Source organism: Neodiprion lecontei, chromosome 3 (assembly GCF_021901455.1).
Source record: "Neodiprion lecontei isolate iyNeoLeco1 chromosome 3, iyNeoLeco1.1, whole genome shotgun sequence".
Classification (NCBI taxonomy): Eukaryota; Metazoa; Arthropoda; class Insecta; order Hymenoptera; family Diprionidae; genus Neodiprion; species Neodiprion lecontei.
In genome coordinates this window covers 39,957,562-39,981,088 of record NC_060262.1, presented here as the reverse complement: position 1 = coordinate 39,981,088, position 23,527 = coordinate 39,957,562, and the positions used below count along the sequence as shown (strand labels likewise).

General features: G+C 40.5%; 1 protein-coding gene across 15 annotated transcripts in view; it reads right to left on the bottom strand.

The window, feature by feature from the left end:
• Positions 1–23,527, bottom strand: part of LOC107226566 (protein turtle) — a 164,784-nt gene that overhangs the window by 104,883 nt on the left and 36,374 nt on the right. For all 15 annotated transcript variants that reach the window (XR_006903283.1, XM_046733920.1, XM_046733925.1 and 12 more), the window contains exon 2: positions 15,041–15,099. The gene's annotated coding sequence lies outside the window, so the exon portion shown is untranslated. The remainder of the gene's footprint in view (positions 1–15,040; positions 15,100–23,527) is intronic.

The window sequence follows — 23,527 nt, the reverse complement described above, 5'->3', positions numbered from 1 at the left end:
TTCGTTAAACGCATCTGACTCACTTCCCTTACCTCGCTTTACTCGTATTTCATCATCTCCAAAGATCCATCACGGGTAAAATACGTCACGGTAAACGAATGGGGGATGTTTCTTGTTTTGCTCTTGTACATTTCGACGGAGCGAGACGTGCTTTCGGGATAAAATACCGAGATCCATATCGGAACACAGCCGCCGATGGAGATATTGAACATGGGAAACGAATCTTTTTGAGGAAATCCGGTAAATGAAACATAACGTCCAGTCAATGGATTTTAATTAAGTGGGGTGAAGTGCGGAGCACAATTTTGATTTGTCTCGTTGTTTCATTGAAATTGGACTACACCATTCAATCGGAACGTATGCGACTCTCAAACAAATTATATGAAATTACACGACAAACAAAACTAGCAAATTTGTCGTAACTATGACGAAACGCAAGCGTGTGCGGAATCGGTGAAATATCCATATAAATACAGCAATCTGCCAGCTGGAATAATAATGGTCGGGAAAATCTGAGTGAGTTAGTTGCGGGTTTCCTGCTGCAGCGTCGAGTAAATGCGAAAAACACGGCTATTTTGCATAATTTACATACTGCAGCTCTTTCTGCTGCACAGAATATACACAGCTCTGCGAGTACATGAATACACGACGCATACATGCATATTGCATAAGTTATACATACGGAAATATACGCTGCATTTTCGGTGGCGTATTTTTTCTTAACCCGCGGTTACTGTTGTTCTGCTCGCGTTATAATTAAGCTTTACAAATTTCACCCAGCCAACGCAAACGTGTGTAAAATGATAGATTCCCGGATAAAAAGTAAGTGAAATTAGATGGACCGTATTATTTAATTCCTATTAAAATCTAATTTAAACCTTCGAGCGCGTTGCCCTTGTTACTCCATTTGTAAGGTACACCTTTCACGTCGCACGTCGATTTAGGTGTACAGAAACGACGAAGAAACTTAGACTCCCTCCGACTCTGGACAATGTAAAGATTCTTCCACCCCCGCGGCTTCGTGTGCCGACGAAAGCACTCGGGATAAAGCAGGGAGGGAATAATGGCGCCCTGCACCAAGTCCGACGATGCAGCATCGCACATTGAAACGCGTGTATTACGGCGTAAACGCTTCGTGGGATCCTAATCTCGCAGAAGAATTATTATTGAAGTCCGTTTAGCTGAGTACTCCGAGTGTTTTAATTAACGCGTGTATCGGAGTATCGGACACGTTTTTACTTCACGTTACGTATGATTGGTTGATGCAATCGAGAGATGTTACTCGAAGCTGAAGTATACCTAGTTGTGTTTTGCTTTTGGGATGTACTGAGGAAATTATTTCAAAAACCGCCCTTAAATTATCCTTACAAAAAAGTGCAGATTCTAATTTGATTCTACGAAATGATTAACTGTTATTTTACTCGTAAATAAACTTGATTTGATTTAAAAAAAAAAGGTTCAATCACTTCTGTGAAAAAGTCGAAACAGATACTTTGATAAGATTCATCAGTCGAATTAAATTGATTTACCGATTTTCGCATCACTGATTTAGTATGACGATGCCAAAAACTGTTATAACCATAACGCTCTTTATCTACTGTTTTACTATTATACTGTACCAGCAGGTATTCAACCGAATTGAAAATTTCATCAAAATTTCGGCAAAGATACTCCGTGGATAAAACAGAGAGATATTTTCAGATATGTTAGTACATACATAGCTACGGTGTAAATTCGATTGCATATCTGCAGGCGGCGAGCGGTTAGTTTCACAGAACCCCCCCCCAGTATAATCGTGACTAAAACGACCCCCGTGAGTAATTATTATTCATTATTTTACTATTACACAGTACCAGCAGATATTCAACCGAATTCACGTTCCAGCTACGCATCAAAATTTCGGCAAGGATACTCCGTCGGTAAAACAGAGAGATATTTTCATAAATGTCAGTACATAGCTACCGTGTAGCTTCGATTGCATATCTGCAGGCGGTGAGCGGTTAGTTTCACAGAAACCCCCCAGTATAATCTTGGCTAAAACGACCCCCGCGTCGCCTCGACGACGTATAATATAAGAGGTAAGTTTAACGACGTCGTGTCGGGACAGATGTAGGCGGGTTTAGGTTTTATCCGTAGGAGTAACGACACACGTGAGGAAAGGAGAAGGTACAAGGGGTGCATGGCTACTGCATATAAAGAAGAGAGAGTTTGCGTTAGCAGGACGGAGGGACGCTCGGCGTCGCGCATTGTTAAGTCTTCCGTCGGGCTTCCCTTTGTCTTCCCGTAGGAAATATGTAGCCGGGGATAACGGGTGGCGGCCGCATTGTTGCCAAGATTTTCGGGATTTCGGGACTCTGCGAGCTCTGCGGGGTCGCCGGGGTGGGAAGCGAGTTTAGCTCGTCGGTCCAGGTCACCGTGGACGCCGGTGATCTACGCGCGCGTTTTTACCCCGGATCCGAACCGCGTCCATCCGTCTTCTCCCCCGAATTTTCCGCCCCCGTTCCGCCACTCGTCGTATCGGCTATCGGTCGGAGGTCTGGTTGAAACGAAAAATTGAGACACCTAGAAGCTTGTGTGGAATAAGAAACAACGAAATTTATGGATGCCGATAAGTTTGATCGGAAGACCGTCACGTGAGCAGAGAAAAAAATTGATAACCGTGAATTTTTGTTGAAATATATTCCAGTGTAATTGATAATCGCAGCCACAGTCGATAGAAACTCGAATCTGCGGGACTCGAGAAAAAAGAAAACCTCAAGGATTAATGGAGATCTGAATCGAGAATACGGCTCCAAAGGCTTCCGAGCGTCGGATAATCGGGAGTTTTGTAAAATTTCGAGATTCAAACGATGAGGTCTTTTTTACTCAGAATTTCCCTGTCTAAGAAGGCCTTACAACAGCTTACAAAAAAACTTGGAAATTTTCTTGAGGTACAATCGAGGTCTGAAATTCGTCTCCCGATACTTTCAGAAACATGAAACATCACTGTTAAGAATAGTTCTGAATTTACTAGATATTTACTACACAAAAGCGTTGGTAATTTACGAAATCAGGTTGCAAATTTACAAATTCGGCGCACCGACGTAAGTTACTATGTATTTGTCTCAAAATTACAATGAAAATTTTATGAATGTACTAGAATTCATAGGAAAAACACAAAAAAAATAATTTGAATTTACTAAATTGTGTAGTAAATTCATTGTGTTTGAAAATTGAATAAACAGTGATGTAAAGATTTTAGTTTCTTCTACAATCTACGCAATACAATCAAAAAAAGACACAAAGGCATATATAATTTTGGGAACTTCTATTTTTTTCTTTTAATTCGTTATTTTATTGTTACAATATAAAAGGGACACTACTCGTCGCAGGTCTAACAAACTAAGCCTGATGGTCAAAAAAAAAAGAAAAAACATATAATAAATAACAAATAACACACATATGTATAAATAAAAAGATGAAACGTTGAGTGAGGAGAAAATTGCCCGTGAAATAAAATTGAGACGAGAGAGATTTTTTAGTCAGATGTATAGATATGTATAGAAAACGGTGACGATGTTTAAAAATGAATAAAAAATATCGCGAGTGAAGTCTTTGTATTCTCAGTTAAAATTTCTACCCGGCCAGGATTTACGCTTCAACTCGCTGTTACGACACTTCTTGTATTACCGAACTACGTATATCTACTAAACCTTCTCGACCCTAACTCGTCTTTCTCTCCCTCTCCGTCTCTCCTCCCATTTCCAATACGAATCGTCATAGTAAATATACGGCGAAAATCCACCGTTTCTTAAATACAATGTAGGAATTTTATGGAATAGAAATTTTCAGCACCGATCTTTCGAGGAACGAAAATACGAAGGGAATGAAAAATTCGTCGCCGGTGAAGGTGAGGCGTGAGGAGTGAGGCGTGAAAGCCATGGATGCTCGTGTGTCACTCTCTAATGATTCTTGAAAAGCAGCCAACCTGCAGCGATAATCCATCACCATCAGGAGCTCACGCCTTCCAATTTACACGGCCGGTAATACCGCGGCACTTTTTTGTCGCTTGCCAGTTGCCACCGTGAAAACTCGGACGAAGACGCATTTTCCAAAAACTCCGTCTCTGCTTGGATCCTGTAGCCGAATCGATCGATCAGCCGAATTGCGACCCCACCGGTTCCTCCGTCGTCACGTGACTATACGGTGGTAAATCTCTCGGTGGTATCAGAAACTCGGTGATCAGTTTTAGAGGGTACAACGTCAGATTTTCCGGAACGGTACTCACAATCAGCTATCAGAAGGGAGCCGATCCCGATCTATCTCGAGGCAGCTTCTTTCCCACCCCGAAATTTTGTAACACCGATTTCATTACTCGAGCTTACCGAACCTTGTCACGGTATTCCGAGAGGTATAATAATCGTGTTGCAATGTATTATGTGAAAGTCAGAATCTCTGGCAATAAAACTGCCGGAGATATTCGGACGACAGGGAATTTTTTTCCCGAACCACTGCAGCTCCATGTAAAACAGGGTGGTTTTTTCAACTCTTTGTTTTTGTTACGTACCCTTCGAAATATTGGTTTTCAGCCCCAAACGAAGCCTCGTGAAAAGCGGAACTCGGTAGCAAAATTGAGAAGCTGTTTTTGCTTTCTTTTTGCAGATAGTCAAAGTTTTTATGGAAACAAAAAAGGTTATACACGTAAATGTTCGTCTTGTATTCGATACGAACGTTTGAAGTTAAGTGCATTGAATAAATGAATGAACATGCTTATAAACTTTAAACGTTCACATCGAGTACAAGATGAACATTTGGATCTAAAGTAATCCCGATCTTTTTTGAGGAAAATTCGATTGTTTACAAAATGAAACCAAAAACAGCTTCCCAGTTTGTATAGTTCTCGAAATATTCCGGTTAGAGTGTTTGAAAGATCCAAATCGGATGAGTCACCTTGTAGAATTTTCCTACCGAGTTCCGGTTTCAAGAAGCTTCGTTCGAGGCTAAAAAGTTAACTTTTCGAAGGGCACGTAACATAAATTTATAAAAAGAGGAAAAAGAAAAAAGAAACCACCCTAATGTATAATATGCGTGACTTTGGGGATCGTGGATGAGTGTTCGCAGCCACATTTTTCAGCATCACGTGATTCGAAATTGCTTCGCTTATTCGTACATCCAATTTTCTTTTTACGAAGAGGACCCGATGCGAGACATTAATACACGGGTAATAAATCTTGGATCTTTTTATTTACTCGCGACGGCGTGATCCGTAAAAAGAAATCATCACAACCGCTACACGGTTCGGGATATTCCTAAATATCGCGAATGTCTGGTATGGATTGAAAAAGAAAACCGATTCGTATGACAGGTAGAATCGAATGAAAAAAAAAAAAAGAACCAAAAAACAAAAAAAAAAAACGTTTTTGCATTCCTCGCACTGATGATTTTGAATTGCATGGCAAAGTTGGGATTACGTGTAATTCTTTTCGCATTTCTAAAGTACTGTCGAGCGCAGCAGCTGACAATATTACAGAATCACATGGATGTTTAGGAATTTTTTTGAACCCCGTTATCAGAGGTGACCAGCCCCGGGTATTCTCGTAGCCTTTGGCTGTATACCTATATATATATATATATATATAAGCTCTCTGGCAGGGTATTTTGAACGTGTGAACTGAAACTGGGATGCAAAAAACCCGAGAATCGAACGGAGAAGGTAAAAAGTGTAATTCGTGCAGGCGGCCGTGGCGTTATGTGTGTATATATATATATATATATATATATATATATAGTAGAGAAAAGAAAGGAAGAAAATTGCGGTTGAAAGCAGGGTGAAAATTTTCATTCCATCCGTGAGTAGCTAATATCACTTCGGTCTAACCACAGTTCGCGGTTTTCCTGTCCCTCCTAATACCGACTCCGGTTCTCGGGCTGCACGACGACGAGACAGTCGAGAGAAAGAGAAAGAGAAAAGAAGGAGAGAGAGAGAGCGAGAAAGAGATGACGATGTTGAAGGAGAGAGAGAGAGAGAACGGCAGTGGGGGGAGGGGGGCACGCGCAGTGTCACGTTAATTCGCCGACGAATGTGACAACCGTGGGCAGACGTCGCGACGCCCGACGTCGTCACCGCCACGTTTCATCCGTGCCTACTAATTGCGCTCGACGATACGGGACGCGACGAACTTGCAAGCTTCCCGTCCTGGTTTGAAAATTCTTCATCAGCCATCCAACTATGCCATTGACGTTTATGACTCTGCAGGCAGACTGCGGAGCACCGTAGAATTTTTGGGATGTGTCGCGTTTGGGTTATTGTTTAAACAATTATCTCGTAAAACAAAGGAACTGCCTGATCGATATTGAACTGTGAGCGAAGCTGAGACGATAATCGAGTCTAATTTTGTCAGTTTAATGTTCGCCCGGTATGGTAACAGTGAATAAAAAATAAAAAAAAATTTGGCGTTAGTAACAACTTTCGAGACATCGATAGATGTTCTAGTTTTTAGATAATGAAAAAACCAGTCAGTTATATCCAATTTAAGTCGCTTGGCAGATGATATTGTTTTGTAATGGAATAATCTGGAAATCAGGTGAACTTACAGATATTTATTGACATCTTCAATTGACCGAAAGAATAGTTTATGTAAAATTGAGACAAGCATCGAGAAACGAAAGCGGATGCCTTGCTTCATAAAACTGCGTTACATTAATTAAGAATCCATATTGGGTGATTGGTAGAGAATTCATAAAAAAAAAGATAAGCTAGTAATCATTAAAAAGTGATGAAATCACAGTTCTAAGACTTTTCTTCGACCGGTATTGAATATTTTCCGAAACAGCGTTAACAGTTGTTTAAAAATCGATAGACAGATTCTGACCATTTGCAGAAAGAAACACAATGCAAAAAATAATTACCATATTCTTAAAATTATTCTGAATTCGACTTTTACCATAGAAAAAAAAAAGAAGAAAATTCTCCTGAGACGGTGAAAAATCTGAATTTCCAATCAGTTAGATACCGAAAATTTCGGACAAATTCCCTGAATACACAGTGTCGTAATTTGTTTAACGATGAAAATGGTTTTCAGCACGATTCAACCGTTGACTGAATAAAACTATAGAATTATTTTCCCCTCAGGCAATGTTTTCCGTAATAATAATATCATTCGCAGCCGGGAATTGTTCGGGAAAATTAATTCGTTCCAGTTCAAGTGCAGATTTTCATCGCCGTCGCATCTGACAGGCGCGCTAAACTTTTTTAACGATTATTTTTTGAGCCGCACGTGCTGGACTTGAATGCGAGATTTGTCGTTTGATATTCGAAAACGTTTGCATGTAACTATACGTATAATAACGTGCCGATTCAATATAAACGAACTTTCCCCAAAGTTTTTTACTCCGATTTTATTCCCTTGATATTTTCTGCGCATACAGTGCCGGCTGTTATTTACTTAAAAACTTTTCCAAGATATTGTTAAGGCACACTATCGTGTCAAGAGTTAATCGGGTGCATTTCGCGTTACTTCCATATTTATATCGTTAAAGAAGAAATATTTCCCCAAATCGTTCCTGTAACATTACACAAGTTGTTTCAGAGAGAATTAAATATGCTCTATGATACAGGTGAGCATGAATCTCATTTGGAAAAGTTTTCTGCTTACGATGGTTATCCACTCGGTGGAAAAGGCGGAACAAGACTCAACATTATTCACAATTCTTTTTTTAACGAAATTTCCTAGAGTGCACAGAAATATATCGCTAGCAAGTAAATAAATATACAAGTAGTTTCGTTTCCGTATCTCCGCCTACTCTCAAAAATTTCTATAACTTTTCGTCGTATCTGTTTTTTTTTTCCGTGGGAGTGGAAATTTTTAAGGGCTGTTGTGGATATCGTTAGATATACAGAATCGCAGGTACGCGGGGAAAATGAAATAAAAATGGCAAAAAGTCAAGATTCCTGTGTATCGACATTGATCGAGACGAGGTAAAATTTACTTACTGCACGCGGTGAAGAAGCTCAATCATAATAATGCGACTCTTTATTCACAAAGGGTTTTTTAACTAATCGCTGCTGCATCTAGACGCAAACATAATGAACTATAATCGCTTAAACGTCGTAGTAATCGCATCTTTACGAAGCGCCGGCGTATATAAAATGTAAATATGACCTCTATAAAAGTCATTAAAACTCCTCGCCGTACTATTACTATACATCGCAACGCTATTTTCCGTCAAGTTTTTCCATTTTTAATATTCTTTTTCACCATTCTTTTTAACTTATTATTATTATTATTATTATTATTATATTTCTTTCTTACGTTGGATGGAAAATAAAATATTACCCGCGCGATTTCGTGTCATTATGTATTCCGCTAACGACCCAAAAACATGGAAAAATAGAGGAATGAAAGTAAAACACGACAAGTGAGAGAGAGAGAAAGAGAGAGAATTTTGTTATTTCTTTTCCCTTTTTTGATTTTTTTTTTTTGCTCGTTCTTGCGAGCAAAGAGAATTTTTTAGAAAAACGCGAAGGTCTTAAGCTCCGCTTTGCCATTTTCCATCCTGCAAAAACGCCGAAATGTATAACGTTAATCCCTGGGCTAGGTTTTGTCCAAGAATAAAAAAGCCTCAATACGTTGGTAAAATTGATGACGATAATTTTTGTAAAAAAAAACAATAAAAAAATGGTCTTGTTTCTGTGATAAAAAGAAGAGTTTTTCATACTCGATGATGAATCGTCTCTTACACGATTTTGAATTGTTTCCTCTCATATACGGAGAGCAAGTCCGCCCACATAGAAAGTCGACTACGTGTTGTATTATCATACGAACGTTGCGAAAGCCACGCGTAAGGGACTTCAATTATTCACCGGATCCAAATATGGATCCGAATGTCTCGCTTCGACGGATATGCATATAAAAATACACGACGTCTGAACATCCAGAAGCCGTTGCATATGGATTTTGAGACAATGGAATAACGCCCAGTGTAATTTTCAATGAGCGTAACACATGACAAATAACGTCCGATATTTATTAATTTCACAATCATTCCCCCAGAGTCGATAAGGTGTAACGATTACATCATTTTCATGTATCATTCGAAGCAGCATCCAATTCAAAGCTTCTCGACGCACGAACGAATCGATGCAGTTATTCCTCGTTTTAACGAACGGTTTTCTAGTCCGAGAAACGAGGCAATTTCGGCCCTGCGGTTTACGTCAGGTGAGAGACTGCAGCAGGGCTTCGCACCTGTTGCGAATAATTTTTTAACGTTTGTAGTATGGGTGTAATATGCGTGTAAACTGATGGGAATTTTGTCGGGAACAGATGGGACTCGAAGAGTCGTTAAACAATAGCGCCGCAGACGCGTGCTCGCGAGGCGCGATAACTAATCAAACGTCGATGACGAGAGAGGATTCGATACTGCGCAAAGTAACATGAAAATAGCTTATGTTTGAAGAAAAAATCCCGGTATTCGTGCCTCGTTAACTTTTCCGAAAAACTATGCGGCCGTAATCACACTGAGTAAAATTTCATTTGTTACGGTAACTAGAAAAATTCAGTAAAACGGGTATCGTTAAAAAAACTGTTTCAATATTGTTGGGATTACGAAAAACGAGGTAAACGTAACCATTTTGCGCTATTGTCGATTCTTTTTTGGTTATTGCAGCGGAAAGTCAGTGTGTTCCGTTTACTCTTCTTTTTTAGTTAAACAAGGCTTTAACGTTACAAGAAAATATAGTAACAGTGATCGTATTGAGAAAGAACAGTAACGGATACCAGACTTTCCGGTAACAGCTGAAAAACTAGTTTTCATTTTGTACCCGGAACTATATTTTTCGATTGTCGTAAAAGATGAAAATAGTCAAGGACTGAGCGGTAACCGGAACTAAAAATTTCTCTCATTGCACGATTTTATACAGCGTGAATCGAATTTTTTCAATTGTGTTAAATTTTTCATCTAAATAGAAATAGTGACTGTAGAATTAAAGATACCACGAGCAATTTAATTTCTGTACATAAATCTGGGAGATTGGAAACAAAAAAAAAAAATAAATAAATAAATCAATTAATAAATGAGTAAAACGAATAAATTCTGACTGACATCTTTTCTTCATATTTTCCAATAACGCGTCGCTGTATTTTATTTTTGTCATATTTGGTGAATCGAAACTGTATTTTCGATCCGTTTTTTTTTTTCTCCGTCTCTCTCCATTCATCCGACGGGCATCTTGTACTTGTACCGAGATATTATAGAAAAATTTTCAAATAAAGTTGGTGGACTGCGAGGCGCGCATAGCTTCCTCGGTCGGTTCCGGTAAATACGTCACTCCGGCAAGTAACTCCGGAATTTTCTTTCCGCGGACCTCGTCAACTGTTCAGAAAGAGAAGAGAAAAAGGAAGAGGATAAAGATTGAAGAAGAGGAAGAATGAGAAGAAAAATAGCCCTCGACCAACGGCTTTTGTTCTCCAAGCCTCTTCCGTTTTCTGTCTCGGCTGTTTTTCCAAGAGCTAAGGGCTTAACATTCCACCTTTTTGCCACACGCACACGTGCCTTTGAAAGTTTATTAAAATATGTTTGTGCAGTAACGGAGAGGCTCGAGGCTGGTAAAGTTCAGCTAAACTATACCTCGAGTGACTCGAAACTTGAATTCAACCGAGCTTTCGGGAGATTCAGAGATTAATAACAATTAACGCTCTAGTTATTCAATGTCAAGATTGCATTTTAAGGACGAATCCATCCGCCATCTTCAAAATCCTTTCAACCATTTTGTTTCTTCGAAAAACTGCGACTTACGCACGCAACAAGAAAAAACTTTGGTAAAAATTTTGTTTAACGAGTGTAGAAACCAGTTTACGAATATTCGAAACGTCGACAATTTTCATTTGTAAATTTTCTTAGCTGCACGCGAATCGATTTCCGAAAAGAGCAGCAGAACGTATGTGCTGAAAAATTCCCTCGGGAAAGGAATTGCACTTCCACGTTTAACTGGCGAGTCGGCAATTCTCTGACACGTTATTTCCTTTGTTCCCACAAACGTTTACTTTGATCGGTTGTACAGCAGTGCGGGAGAAAAATTCACCTCGTGGCAGATATCTGTCACTTTTGCAGTTACTGCCGAAACGTATGAAATTCCGCGCTTTGAATCGAGGTGGAAATTTCAAAGTATTTTTACATATTATGTATCCGTACGAGGCGAACCTGAAGTTATATCTACATAAAACGCTTGGATAATCGGGAATTGTGCATTTAGAGTGCACCAGCCGCAAATAATAACGTAGAAAAAGCTCCGATAATCCGGCGCCGCGACTTGCATGGCTTAAAAGTTGGAAAAATTTGTATATCTGCACTGTCACCGCAATAAAACACTCCCCGATTATTCCTTTTTACCCCTATTTTTACGCTCCACGGCGACGCGGCGCATTCGGTGATATTATGCCTCGAGAATCACACGCGATTCGAGGCTCATCAGAGGTAATGAGAGCCGGGATATCCGCAGGATGTTTTGTTCGCGTTAAAATGCGCGCAGAAACGCGAATAATACATTATAAAATCTATTTTCTCGCCTGTATATGTATATATAAATATATACAGTGGCGCATTTTTTACTTTACTTTTTTTTTTTTTTTTTTTTTGTTCCAAGTTGCTACTCGAAAAATTTGTGACAAATATTGAAACAAAAAAAAAAAAATTGGTGCAAAATGTGGACGAGGTGAGAAAATATTGTTAGATTCCGCTACCAATTAATATTGAAATATTTTTTATTTATTTTTATGTGAAATTTGGATGAAAGTTTTTGTTACTGGAAAAGGAGTATCGCATCAAATTGATGTTCCTATTTCGTTTTCAGTACCGATTTTCATGAACAATGATTAATTGGATAGCGATACGGAAAAAATAAATAAACTAACATATACGTATAATATAATTCCGTAAGGTGTGTACGTAAAAATAAATAAAAAAACATTTCAATAATTGGTAGCTACCTTTAAATATTTTGATACCTCTTCCAGCTGTTATGACAATTTTTTCCTTCAATATTTCTCGCAAATTTTCAGAGTAGCACTTTCGAAAAAAAAAAAATAAATAAATAAATAAATAATGATAAAAAAGAGCCACCCTAACGTATGTAGGCAATAGTAATCGAAAGAAATTTTTGCCCAACTAATTTTAAGTAGACACGAGAGGCGTAAGGATTTCGGGCAATTTTATATTCAACGTATTCGAATCAGTGGCGAGATTTTCAGGCCGATGGGAAGGCCGGATTAATTCTGTGGATCGCGTAAAACGGTGATATTCAAAACCGAGCCCCTCGTTAACTGTACGGATCCAGCTGAGAGTACTGAATTTTTTTTTTTTTAAATTTATTCTCATTTTTTTTTACATCCTTATAACGATTTTCGCGTAACCCTCGACGGATCGTCGACGGTGTAACGCGTACACGCTGCTGGTTTTATTTGATCCGTGTAACGAGTGTATTAACGATAAAAGTAAAAAAAACGATTAAAAAAAAATAATAATAAAAAAACCAGAAACGGAAGAAGCAAAAAAGAAAGAACATTTCGAAGTTCAATAAATGTGCGGTTAGTAATTTAGTGAAAAATAATTGGCAAAGAAGAAAGTATTCTATAAAAATAATTAACTACTTCGCGAGGTGAAAGTCAAACTTATTTCATTAATTTTTTTATTAAATCAACCCCATAATTTCATTCAGTACAATTCGTTACACAGAGAAATCAAAGAATTTAAATCGAATTAAATATAAAATATTTACTACGATTCTAACACGTTAATGACGAAAGAAGAACAATCTTGGTGGATACTGTTTTTTTTTTTTTTGTGCCATGAATATTTGAGAATTGATTTTTCTCGAAGCTTGCTGAGAATTCGATTACGATAATGGAGGTCAAGCTCGCGAAGCAACGATCATCGTAATTTCACACGTTTGCACAAAATTATACAGCCAGACGATACGTCATATAGTGTATAAATAGACGTATATACAGGGTGTGTATACATGTATCTACGTCGCGGCGGTAGGCCTGATCGATCGCGCCATTACAGGCACTCGGCACAATGCGTTTCAACTTTAATATATCGAGGATATTCCTGTTGAGCCGCGAGGGGGAACGAAAGAGGGAAGCGGTATCGGTTTATACAGCTGCTGAAATTGCAGACATGAAAAGCTTCGACCCATTTTCGGTAAATAATAAATGGGCAGGAAAAAGAGATGACAAAAAGTCACCTCAAACTTTTCATTCCAGTTTTCTTGGCCGTTCTTTTCACGCACCGCATTTTAATACATATATATGTATATATATATATATTATGTATATTAGACCTGTCCTTAAGAAGGGCAAAATCGAATTTTAATGGTCTTACCCCCCAAATTGGTTCGTAATAATTCAAAGGAAATGTCAGAATTTTTTAAAATTTTTACCTCCATATTTACCCACCGCTAGGAAGCTCTACTTTTTCCCATAAGAAGAGCATCGATTTTTCGTGATTTTTGATCTTTTTTTACCGCTGCCCTAATTATCAGATAAAAAATCGTAAATTCTCAGAAAACGTTGACAGTTATGTTACCCTTTTGTCGAATTTTTCGGAATTCGATACAAGCATTTTTGGGCTAGATCAATCACATCTTTATTCTCTGTATGTTGCGAAAAACGCGGAAAAAATCAAAGAAAGTCGAAGAACGTCGTTTTGAGAGTTAAAAATAGGAGGAACGAAATGGCAGAGGTTACGAAAAATAGGAAACTTTTCGAAACGTTCTTCGACTTTTTTTGCTTTTTTCCGCGTGTTTCGCAACATACAGAGAATAAAGATGTGGTTGATCTAGCCCAAAAATGCTTGTATCGAATTCCAAAAAATTCGACAAAAAGGTAACATAACTGTCGACATTTTCTGAGAATTTACGATTTTTTAGCTGATATATATATATAATGGCCGCAGGTTGATAGTTCTCGCGTTTCTACGTCGCAAGATTCTGCAATTTCGTGCTCCCCGGAATTGCAATTCGGCTGCTCAAGTCAGCCGCGAAATTTTCGCTCAACGTTTTCCCGGGGCCGCTGGTGTGGATATTAAATTTTGACAGGGCTAATTCCGCCCCTCCTCTTCTTCGGAACGATTTCAACCGTTGTAAATACGTAACGCTAGTACGTTTCTTCATTCCGTTCACACCCCTCCCGCGGACAAAAATTTCTCGGAGAAAAAGGTCAGACGCTGGGGAATGAAGTTCGAATTTTGCCCGACTGGGGAGATAGAAAAAAAAAAAAAAAAAATGAATTATTCTTTACGCACGGCTCGAAACTCGGCAGCTGGTGCAATTAAGCAAAAAATTATTAAAAAAAAAAAACCCTTGCCGAGACTTTCTGAACTGTAGTTTAATTTTTCGATCTAAATGTAATTGGTAATAATTTACGAGCTGAGAAGTGGAAGATAATAAACCGGTTCTTGCGCGGCATGCACCGTACATTTGCGTATGATAAATATTCTGGAAAAAAGTCTGGTCTGCCTTGGAATATCGCGCTGCATTCGTGTATAATATACCTACTTGGGTATACTTTTCGCAGAAATCCCAGTGAAGGAAATTCAGTAAATAAAATGGCTGGTGAACGAGGCGGAGCGAGCAAGAAACGAGGGAGTGAATAGTTGAAAATTACAGTGAATTCACTTGCAAGAAATACGGAGTCGGAGATACCGAGAATCTTCGATTCCCGGGACACCCGCACTCTTTTGCATTTCATTGCTTGACGCTTTTCACGCTTTTTCACACACGCGTGGAATCGAACGGGGTGCGTTCGAAGCGCAGCTTTCCGGTCCTCGCTGAATCGTGAAAATTGTGATTTCAGCCAATTCCCGAACCATCACGCGAAATATGTCATCTGAGGATGTACGCCTGGTGCCAATGCGCGTCTTTAATGCATTCGGGAGGCTGATTGGCCTGAAAATTTCACACGAGTCTAATTTTACTCGATTTTCTTTGAGTCTGTGTTATACCTACTCAAAAGTGCGTCGATCAATCCGTTACAGAGTAAATATAAACAATTCAGGCACTTACCGATTCAGCTCAACAGCAGCTGTTCGAATTCGCAACAACGGATTCGCCAATTTCTCCCTCTGGAATGAGAAGGGAAAAAATTAAAAATTGGGTTTATGTTGCGAGTAAGTAAAGTGGCCGGTGTATTTAACTGAAATTGAAACAAGCCTGTTGATGTGTGCCGAAAGGAAAAAGAAACGAAAATAAAATTGAGATGAAAATTATAGCGAAACGTAAGTGGCTTCGGTTTGAAAATATCACCGTTGGATTTTACTATTAACGATAATTTGAAGTGAGAGTTGCATTTAAACGACACGATTAAAGTTCATGTCCTGATCCAGCCGCAATTATGATAAATATTCGCGCCCTACAAACTCGTAACGACGGTGGTACAAAATTATTGAGCCATTCCTATGCAAAGACGTGATTCCGTAACCACTTTCGAGGGCTAATGTGAATGAATAGATCGTGCGGAAATTTATATCAGCCACGTCGATAACGTTTATATCAGTTCTCAAGGAGGACACGAAGGTGAAGAAAGAAATCTTATTTTTCACACAAAAACCGTAAATACAGAATCAAAAGCAGTTCAAACAGATCGGCTATTCATAAATCGATACTTTTTACGAATTTGATTACGATTTGGCGGGTCACACGTTGAGTATTTCTCTTCTGAAAAATAAAAAAATGGAATTAAACGTGAGAATTATGAACAAACTCTTCGGTATACATCAAAGTTTCGAATTAAATCGCATCAGAATGATTAAAATAATCGAACGAATTCGTTTAATCTCATTCTGCGATGGGAAATTTTATTCAGAAGACCTTTTACCGAAAATTTACCAAAACGCTTTTTTTATCCCGTTAGCATTGTTGAATATTTGTTTTCACAACATTGAACCGATATTTATAACGACTAAGAAATTTTAACGCTTAATTGACAGCTAAAAAAAAAGAAAAGAAAATCGATTTCAGCGAATTTATAGAAAATAGTCTTCGGGAATAAAATGAGCCATCGCAGAATGAAATCGATAAAATCTATTACATCTTTAACAATTTCAAAGTGATTTAAAACAGAAACGTCGATATTTAAGCTTTCATTTATAATTCCGACATTTACTATTTTAATACTTATATTCCACGAAAATATAATCTGATAAATACTGAATGTGAGAAAATATAATAAATTGAATAACCCGCAAGTATCAATTTTAAGAAAACTGTATTCTCCTCAAGAATTCTAGGGCGAGAAAAATTTTAGTCCATTCGATTCCTCGCCGAGTTGCGTAAGATCGAATTAAACGCGAAAGCGCGAATTTCAAAGCGGGTGTTGTCGAATCGCCGAAGAAACTCCGGAGCGATGGATTCTTCTGTATTATGTATAGCTGGCTGCGGTTTTTCCGAGCTGATAACTCAGCCGGACATCTCTCCGAAAGTCCTGGACGACGACGCGACGCGACGGACGGCGGGTCTCTCATAAATCATCCTTATATACGCCCTATAATGTTTAGCGGTAAGCCGGCTTAACGAATGACAGTCACAGTAAAGGACTCCTTCTTTTCAAGATAAATAACTGTAACGTATACGATACCGTCGACGTTGTATCCACACGCATATTTCTCGAGATAAGAAAGAAGAGAAAAACAAAAAAACAAAAAAAAACAAAAAAAAAAAACCAAGAACGACACGAAAAAGTAAAAGATAAATTTTATCTAGGGAAGAAAAAGTAACGCGTACATGTATGTTGAGTAAATCGTTTCTTCGACGCGAAAGCTGATTGTGAGAATTTTTACGACCGCGTTAGGTACGTCTTGTTCATGCATAGAATACGTAGAAAAGCTCCTCCAGACTCCCATTATAAAGCATTATAGGTTTCGCGGTTGCGGTTTGAGTAACTTCCCGGCACCGCAGCTTAAAGGATCCTCATTTTCCCTCTTACTTTATGCCATCTTAGCTTAAACCGCCGAGCTAGTCTACATATATTTACATCGAATGCATCAACCGCCTTGTTCGCGGATCCCTCGTGCTATTTTATCATTTCGAATGTTTTCGTTCGATCGGGTTTCTTATTTCGCGAAATTATTCGCACGGCTTTCGCGGTTTCTTAATATATTGTTTCTTATCCTTTCACTTTTTCGTTTTCTCGTCGTGCGTTTAATTTTCAAATTAACCAGAAATAAGCCATAAAGTGAAAAAAAAAAGAAATGTATTCAACTCTACGTTTAATTCGTACAATGAACATTCTATCCACTAGTCTGTTGTAAAAGTAATTACTAGAATTATATAAACGTCAACTTCGTTTCGTTGTACATTCCGCATTCCATTATCTTGTCCCACCTCGACTGACGAGTAATTTCATAGAACATCTAGTGCAGCTAGCTAGTAAGCCGTTTAATTTTCGTAGCAAAATGCTAATTTTACCGCTTTTGAACCACTTAGAAAGCACGATGCGCGTAAGGGAGGCAAACCGCATATCCGAGCTGTGCATGAAGCCAATTAATTCTTTGTTCCCGGGGAATATCCCGCAGGATGTACGAGTTTGAAGCGCGGTAAATCGAGAACATTAAGCCGGAGGCAGTTCGTGCGAGAGAATAAAAACATTGAGAAAATGCCTGGGAAGTTAGAAGATACGGAAAACTTGATTTCAACCGCTCTCTTATTAACGACTCGAGTCCTCGACTCCCGGCTTTTATAAAAGCTTCGAAAAAATCGGCGATTCTTTGTCGAAAAAAGAAAACCACTTTTCCCCTGATTATCGCGGTTTCGTCGAGATCAACGTGGGTTATGAATACTGATACCGGAGAGGAAGCTGGATAACCTCCTGCCCTGGGGGCTGTGAGGACGGTAAATTCTGGGAAACGATAGGTCTGAAATTGGAGGAAAGTTATCGAGCTTTTACCGCCCGCCGATAAAACCTCGGAATAAAAACTCGAACAATGAGAATATCTGGCATATATCTGTGTATTTTCGTTCGGCTCGGCGAGTTAATTGCTCGTGATTTTCACGAATCCACAAAAACCGGCCCGGCTGCCTCCACCCGGATTGTATTTCTGCAGTAGAAATTGGAGGAGTTTTGGCATCCTTGTATTTTACAGAGAAAAGTTTAATTGAGCTACTCGAGTTCAAAGCAACGACAAATGCGACCATCGTGCTTTCCCCCGCCTCCCGGTTTCACCGCTTCCCCGACTCTCTAATAATTCGTACTAGGTATTGCCGGGGTCGAGAGAAGCCTTTGCAATATTTTACCGCTCATTATTCGCTAACTTTGGCAATCGCTGTTGTACGGATCATATTACTATTCTTGTTATTATCGTCATTACCGCGTAGCATCGATGAATTATTTAATTATAAATATTCAGGTTCGTTTCCTTGATTATTCAGCAATCGCTTTCAAGTAATCGATTGTGTTCATCATTTTAGTACTCTGCTCAATGACTGGAATGAACAATTTTGCTGATCGATCAAACATTTGGTTAAATATCGATACGAAACTGAACGAAAATTATTAGTGTTAAATAATGCGACCGTCAAAACGTCGAGTAACGGTCAAAGGCGCCTCTACGGTAAAGCTTTTTAAAGCTGCCTCTCTTTCTTCGGCAGCCGAGGTCGTTGTCGCGAGAAATATAACGTGAGATACCGTAAGTGAGCTTTTTTCGTCCGTGTAGCAGCGGCTATTGTACATCCCGGTGAAGATAAAAAATATCGAAGAGAACTGATGTACAGTTATTATACAGAGGTAAGAGGGAGAAACGAATGAGAAATAAAATGAAAAAGAAAAAAGAGAAGAAAATACTTGGCGCACAGAGAAGCCTGGATGGAACGGTGTATGAATACATCTTCCCTCCATTCAACGTTTCTCCCTCGACATTTTAAACAAAGTTTCAACCATAGCAGTGCAGATGGCGAATAGTGGCGCAGAGCTCGACGCGTTGAGTAGCTCTGAGTGTAAGTGCGAATGCATAAAAACCGAAACGGCATGCCGACGACGAGGTGAGTGAGGACAGGGTAGTTACATTGTTTGCAGGGGAAACGTTTCAAAGAAGTCGCGACAAGTCGGCAAGAGTAACGCGTTTGCCGATAGCAGCTGAATTATGTAATTTATTACAAAGGGCGAAAAGGGGTGGAAAAAGCTTCACTACTTTTCCATGCAAGTGCAGGAATATCGCTTTGCCGAGGAATTATTCTTACAAAGGCACGTCAATTCGATTTGCAATTAGTGATGAATTTTTAAGCCACGTCGTCAAATATTTTAGGATTATCCGGAGGCAGGATTAACCAACGATTTTCAACCTCCCTCTCTCTCTTTATCCGTCAATGTGACACTGATCTGAAATTTGAGATAATTATTTCCCTCTCTTGGACGGATCTGGCCGATTCCTCTCCTAATATTTCCACTGCATTCCGAGGAGCGATCGACGTAACGTCTCGTGTTTTTTACGCTTTTCATTAATGACATTTTCGTTTCCGTAAAACGTTTGACCAAATTTATCGAGTTCAGACCACTTCGCAATGACCAGCATCGCCAATTCCCTCAAGTTGAGTGATAGTTCGATTTCCACCATGATTTTCCGCACGGTTAGGCACTTGATTAACCGAGAGTGAATGCTCGGCTCTCCACAATTCCGATTAGTTCCTAAACCAGACCCCAACGCTGTATCACTGGACGTAAACGAGAACCAGCCGGCTGAGACGTCGAAGACGGTTGTGCGCACAGCGATGCAGATTGAACGATACGTTTCTAACTGTCCGGCGCATCTAAAACACTCGATACCTACCACCGAGCAATCACTTACTCCGAAACATGATGCAATTGAATCGCGTAAAGTGGTTACCGAACCGGATTCCAACGCACCTGCCGCAACCGTCACACCATCAGCAATCGATGCATCAGCGTGTATCTTCGAAATCCGCTCCTTATGTCGGAAATGTCGGAGTTCGGCCGTTTACAGGCAAGCTCACATGGTCCAAGATGGTAGTCAGTGACAAGACTGCAGCGTCACTGATGACGACAGGGTGGAATATCAGAGGGAGATGTTGATGGGCTTTGAAAGGCAAGGAACCCATGAATAGGAATGGACTCTTTTACTGGCTACTTACTCTGAAAGCGATCTCAGCAAATTCCCTTACGTAGGTATAAAGTGGGCGGGTAAGGTGCTCGGAGCGTCGATGGTGTGCGAGAAGAGCGACGAAGGCTAAGCCGGGACGCCGTACCTTGGCGTATTACACCTTGGTATATGGGTGTGTATGTATGTTATACGCGGACCTACCGCCGGAGGGAAAAAGCTGGACAGATATTCGCCCTCATCCAGCTTCCACCCTCGCTCCTGGGACACACCGTGCACGCATCCCATAAAGGGTGGCTAAGTGATGCCGCTGGTGGCTCAGAGGCGCAAGACTTCGTGCACTTCGTGCACCGTGGCTATCCGTCATAGTTCACAGGCCGTAGTCTGGGACCGAGCGTTGTTCGCACGGCTGAAGGATCCCACGAGGACGCACCCTAGGCACACCTCTCGGTAGATCGGTGCTTGCTTCCCGTTTTTATTCCAACGTATAAGCATCTCCGCACGTTTATATCCGCGACCGTGCGTCTGGGCCAATTAGAGAAAGACGGATGCACGCAACGTGGCATTGGACCGTGGTTCCGGTAGCGATGAGCTTTCGTAACGTTTCTCGATTCGTTCGATCGTTTGGAACTTTGAAATGGATGAATGATTTCTGAGGCAAATACCGGGGGTTTGGTTAATTCGAATTGAAAACACTCGGCGACAGGTGGCATAAATTTCAATTAGTGGAGTAAACAAAAACGTCTCTGCTCATTCGTGTAAGCCGTGTACGTACGCGTGTATGACACTGCGAGTATTCACACACCAGGTTATACCCACGGTAGAGAGTGAGGAGGAAAATACAGTAGGCGGGCTATGAATACACGCTTTTCCGAGAAGGTGGTATACCGGTGTAATTACGTAGTACCGTGGTACTAATTACGAAGACCGTGTGTGAATGAATAGAAGAAAGGGGCTGTTCATCGTACCGACACGTGTGTGCGTGCACCGTATTTGTGTGTATACATACTCGCAATCCCATTTCCCACGTTTCGCGTTACGTAACAGAAGCGTATTTCTTGGTCGGAGGGAAGAGTCAACACCGTGAAGAGGGGCAGCGCAAACGATCGTAACACAAGATCCCCATGCCCACATTATTACCCGTGTAATCATTTCCAAGTATAGAATTACACCTGCTTAGCATACAATGAATATGCGACATCTTTCATATACATCTCACGGAAAGAAACAACGGACTCTACCCTTCGATAATGTAACGAATTACGAAACTACGTGCTCGAAGAAAATTGAAAATACTGCAAGAACTGTTCATATCTTCGTTTCTTCTGATTTAAAAACGACACGAGACATCAGATTTTGGTACATCTTGGATAAAGCTGGACCTGTTTAAAAACCGCGTCTCCAATTTTGCTAAGGAACCGTTTCGGCGCGACTCAAGGACGTAGTAATCTTGCAATTTGTATGTAGATTCGAAGGCAAAGGACAACAGTAGCCTGGAGGTTGACGTCGGGGATGGTGTGAGGTACGATTTGTCGATGAGCTTATAGCTGCATGACCATCTCGTAAGGCGGAACACGCAGTAAACGCGCCTGAAACAAGTCTATCAGAGTATCATTCCCCGGTGTAAACGGTGGATGAAACTGTTTTGTTCGAGAGTAGTTGCGTTGGAATTGCATTACCGGTGATGCAGCCGTCTCTTTGTCTTTCTCTCTCTCTCTCTCTCTCGCTCTTTCGGTTTGCTACTATCTAGGAAGCCGGAGATATCCGCGAGGTCGAGGATGGGGTGCAGCTTTGTGAAACCAGCTTTCGAAATGAACGCTTTTACAGGTTTGCCCCACAGCGCTGAATGTATCCTCTTGATCCCCTCGGCTCTTTGCATCGGCTTGACGTTAAACTCTACGAATTAACCCACCGTACGAAAGCTCCCGAAGGTATCCAACCGTCTATCCATGCGCTTTCAGAGCCCTTCTCTGCCAGTCGATTCTGGTCCGTTAACAAGCACACAGGTTTCTGCATTTCATTACACTATCGCCATGTCTCTCTCTCTCTCTCTGTATACATTCGCTTAGTTACAGCTCGCAAATTGATCCTCGCACGATCAACTGACCTTGGACCTTGGGTTGAGTTACGCTTGGTTGAACAAGAAAGTACTTCCGGGTGATCCAGGCCGCCTTTACTTTCGACTTACCGTCCAGCCTGACCCCCCAACATCTCCTCGTTACGTGAGATATCGTTGGTCCAATCCACAGTCGATATTCGACACCCTTGCGTCCCGTATCCCGATACAATGATAACAGACCTTCGAGCGAGAAATTTCCCGGCAAACCTTATCCTCGACACCGTGCACTTTGACCCATGCTGTAACGTTATCGGCGCCTCCTCAATGCCCAGTTTTAATGATCCGCACGTCTGTAGATCCCTTCGATCACGTGGCGCGACTCCGAGTTGTTAAGAACCCTTTTGAAATCATCGACGTCACAGCGTTGGTTAACCCCGTCCAACGATCATCCCTAAGACAGAGTATCTACCTTGCTCTCCCAGCTCTTTCACCTCAGTAGGAAATGGAATTGGAAGAACGAAGGAGGAGAGAGGAAGCTCGCAGTTCGATGGGTAATATGATTATTTTGCTTTGGCGGTTGGCGCTGAGACGCTGTATAAGAGAAACTTTGGAAGTTTTCAATGGGGGTGGGAGGGTGAGGGTGAGGGAGGGGGGGGGCGAGTGGCATACCACTCCAAGATAATGAAACGTTCCACAAGTTGTCGAGTGCTGCGTCTCTGAGCCCGAGCCACTTCTATCCTCCTGCAGGTTCTTCCTGGGATGGATGGAACAAGAGGCATCGTCGCTGCTGTTCGAGGATGAGGTGGAAAGAAGGAGTTTCGGCCCACCACTCGTATCTCAATAATATTAATGCATTTCGAGTTGCCGGTTGCCGGTTGCCGTATCGCCCTGCTCCTTTAATATACATTTGCCGTTTCACTACCGCGAAGAAATTACCACCGGCCTGCCGGTATCAATTTCCTTTAATTTTATCGATACGCGAGGTATTAAATCGCAACGCTTCTGTCGTTTCGCGGTCACGTGCCTGGTTTTTACTGCCGAAAGCTCTCGCCAGGTTTTCTCTTTCTTCTTTCATCCTTTCATATATCTGTACAGTGCCAATTGAAAATACACTTCTTGATATACGTTTCATCGATTCTTGCCTCGAGGTTTGCGATTCTTCCCCTACTTTTTTAATAATTTTTTGACAGATATTTTACCATTTTTACTCTCCGCGGAGTTGTTGAAATTATTCTTGAACCAGGCCGCTGAAAATGGAGTAAGATCTTGGTAGTAAAACTGTTCAGAAATCGTATTAAAATCACTGAAAGTTTTGAGCGCAAGTCTTTCACCCGTGAATACATTACAATAAGTCCGCGGTAATTTCTCCGTAAAGTTTAACGGCGA